Raw genomic sequence first — 4887 nt, 5'->3', positions numbered from 1 at the left:
GTGCCATGGGATCACTAGGAGACAATGGTGTTGGAAAGGCCTCAATAGAGTAGTGCACCAGACAACATGTTGTATGAGAAGCACCTAGGATCAATTTTTGTACGTTTTTGTCAAAGATGTTTCCAAAGATCATGAAAAGTGGAAAAATGAGTTTACCATGACAACTTAACTTGGAGGGAAATTTCTAGGTCATTTGGGTGAACCTGCCCCCGAAAGAGAAAAGTACTGCCTGTTTTTCAACATAAAGTGCGGTTAGGGCAAGCCGATCTCAGATTGTGACGCTGTGGTTGAATAGCACAACCACTATGCCTTATCTCATTACTTGTTGTAGACATCGTCACTTTCAAATGAGAACCCTTCGCTACCTTTTGTGAAGTAGAAGCATAGAGCTAAGTGACATAGGCAGTCTTTCATTGGATTTGTTTGAACCAAACCTTAGTTGGAGTCCACATTCTTTTAGCCGCCTTTCTATTTTATCTATTTGTAAATCCTTTGTAAATATTTTGGATATGTTTGTATCTACTTGGATCAATCATGGACCTAATATGGTAGCTTTTTGAAATTTAACTTTGATTGTGAAGGACATCCTCTTAAGAAAGGAATTTCTAAGGCATTCTATGGAAGAGGCGTTTGCTCGAGTTTTCTTATGATTCTAGTTACAAAAGAGTAATACTTTGCCTTTGAGGAAAAATGATGTGAGCATCATTTTAATATATTACTAGATTTTTTATTTGGCTATCATGCTCTTCTTTCAAAGATCGGAAGGATGCACTTGTCTCATTACATTATAGTTTTATATGACTCGATTAAGAATTTTCTAATTGTCAACTTTTGTTTGCCTCTAGCATAAGACAAACTATGCAAGAGTTTCAAGCAAGAAGAAGTGGAAAATAGGTGTCTATTTACTGGTGTAGTTTCCAAAAACATGGTTCTTATCGAGTAACTTGAGGTAAACAAAAGAACAAGCATTGAAATTGTTGACAGTCTCCCTAAAAATGTTATTTCTTCAACGTGACTATAACCTAGTGGTTAAAGTGGATGTGCAAGTGTGTAAAGAGCCACGTTTGATACCTAGCGACATTTCTCAAATTTCAATATCTCTTAGCAATCATCCTGGAGAAAAAGGACATTGTCTCCTTCGGACAAAAGCACTTCAACCAACAACCTGATAGCATCATCAGTAAAATGTGCTGACAAGTGGAGACTCAAGTACTTGAGCACTTCTGACACCATAACATTGTCTCGTCCAAATGCCTTCTTAAGGGGAGGATCACATAAGATCTGCGATTTCTCAGTACTACTCTGGAGCTTGTGAGCCTTGATGTAGTCCCATACTCTTTTGAGGGCATCAGGCCTGGTGGTCTCCGAGGTTTGCAAGATGGGAGTCACGGTGGAGGAGACCCTATAGAGGATCTGAGCGACACCTCTAGGTCGGCGGGCTTGGGGTCGGGTCGGGAGTGGTTTTGAGTTCAACCTTGGGAACTTTCTTGCTCATCTATTCATCAACTCTTGCAAAACGTACAGTAGTCACACACTAGAGCAGGGGCAAGATTTTCATCGATGGCAAGACGAAGGAGCACGATCGGTGGCAAGAAGACGGATTGGGATTGGTTGGGATTGAGTGATCAAAACTGGCACTTGCACGTACAATACCCCATATTGTAGCAACAATGCTATGCACGATACAACCGAGCATTGGATGGCCTGTACCGAAAAGCACCTGCGTGGACCAGAAGAGAGGTAGAGGTAATGGTGAGGCAACTTTACACAGCTTGCAGGAAAGTGCTGACGCGATGGGATGGATGCAATAGAACACACAGAAACCCTCACTTCTCCTCTCTCTCTCTCTCTCTCTCTCTCTCTCTCTCTCTCTCTCTCTTCGTTGGGGCGTGACAATTTCCTGCATGAATTGAAATGGGCAAAAATTTCAACAGTATGACAAAAATCCACAACCAGCGGGTATCAAGCTGCCTAAACGAAGGCAAGATCGGACGACTCAAACACTTGAGAGACCACAGTTCTCAAATATTGCACTATAAACATACAACAAAAAGCCACAGTTACAAGGTCCAAAGAACTGCAAGCATTCTATAATATACTTGGCGCCATTTTGACAGTAACGTTAACAAAAGAACGTTAACATGCAACTATGCAAACAAAAAAATAGCCAAGAATTGACAAGAATCCCATGTCTTGAGCACACAAACTTGCCAATTTTTCTCATAAACAACTCTAAATACTTCGTATCAATGAATAGAATCCCTTCCATCACTACTAATTGATTAGTTTATTGGGTATGTGAATATGTACATCGTAGTCCTTGGGGTTATAGTTTGTTGCCTCCTGTGCGAGCACCCATATAAGTGAGTGATTGGGTTGTGTGTGTGTGTGTGTGTGTGAGAGAGAGAGAGAGAGAGAGTGAGTGAGAGAGAGAGAGAGAGAGAGAGGAGGGCGATTCTAAGAAGTCCGTGGAACTCGAAGATGGCTGCACCAGTGGCGTCGTTGGATAGATATCGCAAGCAACCCCTCCCAATTTCTCAGTCACCTTCAACGGGTCAGAACCGGTTGACCAAAAGCAAAGTCAACACGCAACCAGCACGGTACGAGCTCAGGACCTGGCTTGTGAGAGACAGTGCCTCCACCACTGCGTCGTCGATGTCTGCAAGATGCGAGCAGTTGTATCTAGCTTAGCTTGACGCGCTAGCCACCCCATAAACTGTGTGACCGACTGTGTCGGTTACCTCCACCTACATGGGGGCAAGCACCCCGCCAATACTTAACCATTTCCCAGGCAGGTGTGGCAGTGGCTTTAGCTGAAGGCGCCTTTGTCCTTTTTGTCAGCTTGCTTGCCCCATCCAAGTGGCTCTTCCTCTCCTTCCCTTTCTTGTCTCGACTTGCCTCCATTAGCTTCCTGGAATGTTGCTTTGCTCTAGTTCTCCATGGTTTCTCAGACAGAGGCCACAACTTCCAGGATACAAAAGGAGCCTGCACGACATCATAGCAACACGGAAGAGGAGGTTTCCTCTCATGGGAACGTAGCCTTTTGCGAGAGATATCCTCTATGCTTCTGCGGAAGAATCGACTGCCTCCACACTTGCAACTCTTGTTGAAGAAGCAAAACTTGCAACTGCTGAAGTCAAGGCTCAAGGAGATAAAGCACTGGCCGTTTGCAAGTCTCTCGTTGTTGGAGGTGTGGCTGGTAGAGTTTCACGTAGTACTGTGGCTCCACTTGAACGATTGAAGATTCTTCTTCAAGTTCAAAATCCATTGAAGATTAAATATAATGGCACGGTGCAAGGCTTGAAGTACATTTGGTCAATCGAAGGCTTAGCTGGATTTTTCAAAGGGAATGGAACAAATTGTGCTCAAATAATTCCTACTATGATGTGAAGTTTTACAGTTATGAACAAACTTCAAGTGCAATCTTGTGGTTGTACAGGAGGGAGACTGGGCAAGAGGATGCTGAACTTACACCATTACTAAGACTTGGAGTTGGTGCATGTGTCGAAATTATTGCAATGTCTGCTAGGTATCCTATGGACATGGTTCGGGGTAGTCTTACAGTGCAGACAAAGGATTCACCAATGCATTATCGAGGAATGTTCCATGCAGGGTCAACAATAATGAAAGAGGAAGGACCATTGGCAATCTACAAAGGTTGGTTTCCATATGTTATTGGTATGATCCCGTACGTGGGTTTGAATTTGTGGTATATGAATCACTCAAAGATTGGCTGGTGAAGAGGAACATAGCAAGCAAGCCAGAAGAGAATGTTGATTTGAGCGTCCTTACAAAACTTGGATGTGGAGCAGCAACACGTACAGTGGGCTAGCAGACCATGGCATATCCGCTTGACCTGGTGCTGAGGAGGATGCAGATGGTGGGATGGAAGAATGCCTCCTATGTCATCATTACAGATGGTCATATAAAGGCACCAGTTCAGTACACTGGGATTATTGATGCTTTGGGGAAGACTACTTGCAATGAAGGCTTTGGAGCCTTGTACAAAGGCCTGATTCCCAATTCTATCAAGGTTCTCCCTTCTATTGCTTGGGCGTTTGTGACATACAAGGTGATGAAGGATCTTCTTGGAGTCGAATTCCAAATATCAAATTAAGTGGATTTTCAATCATCAATAGCAATAAGGTAGAAGAGATTGTAAATGGACAAACGATTTGAAAGCACATCGGTCGCAGTACTGTTTTGTAAGAGTCTCTAATTTTTTAAATAGGGGAAATTTAAATGATAAGTTTGGGTGTGCGCTAGTACGAGGGGGCCAATCACTTTTACTCTTTTATTACTGAGATCAAGAAAGATACCGCAATTGCAAGAGAGCTGCCATTTGCTGAAGCCGTTAGGGCTGCCAATTATAGGAGGCGGTAGCTGCTAGGAGAATAGGTAAAGAGGCAGAGCAGAGACATGGGTAAAGGAGCTTTTGCGGCCTTTGGTGGATGGATCTCAAAGTGTGGTTGTGCTCTACAAGGACAAATCCACAGGTGCTCTTATGGTCTACAAGACGAACTAGGTCCATGCCTCCACGAGCGGATGACTGAAAAGTACAAAGGCTGCGGTGAAACCAGCTGCTCTCACGATCATGCCACACTAGAAGGCCATGGAAGGAGAAGGTTGGTCCTTGTTGGGGGAATTAAGCCTCAAGCAGTAGGTTGTGGATGCTTCTTGGTTTTGGTCGGGGCAGGCAGAGATCAATTCCTGTGTAGTTTTGCTTCATGTCACGAGGTAGTACTGCTTTGAGTATTTTGGCTAGAAGAATCTATGAAGTATCTACCTAATTAAAAGAGAAACGGCCCAATAGATAAGTTCGGGTGTGCGCTAGTTTGATTCTTTCATATCAAAAAAAAAAAAGAGGGAGAGGGAGAGAGAGAAGTG

At 43.5% G+C, this 4887-nt stretch overlaps 2 pseudogenes; both read left to right on the top strand.

Moving 5' to 3' along the window:
• Positions 1-2939: 2939 nt before the first annotated feature.
• Positions 2940-3832, top strand: LOC147460245 (mitochondrial adenine nucleotide transporter ADNT1 pseudogene; annotated as a pseudogene).
• A 24-nt stretch (positions 3833-3856) lies between these two features.
• LOC147460244 (mitochondrial adenine nucleotide transporter ADNT1 pseudogene) lies at positions 3857-4117 on the top strand (annotated as a pseudogene).
• The last annotated feature ends 770 nt before the right edge of the window (positions 4118-4887 follow it).

The sequence above is a fragment of the Adiantum capillus-veneris genome, chromosome 4 (genome assembly GCF_014529385.1).
Source record: "Adiantum capillus-veneris isolate H3 chromosome 4, ASM1452938v2, whole genome shotgun sequence".
NCBI classification, from domain to species: Eukaryota; Viridiplantae; Streptophyta; class Polypodiopsida; order Polypodiales; family Pteridaceae; genus Adiantum; species Adiantum capillus-veneris.
The sequence above is the reverse complement of the archived record's forward strand: the minus strand, read 5'-3'. Positions and strand labels throughout refer to the sequence as shown.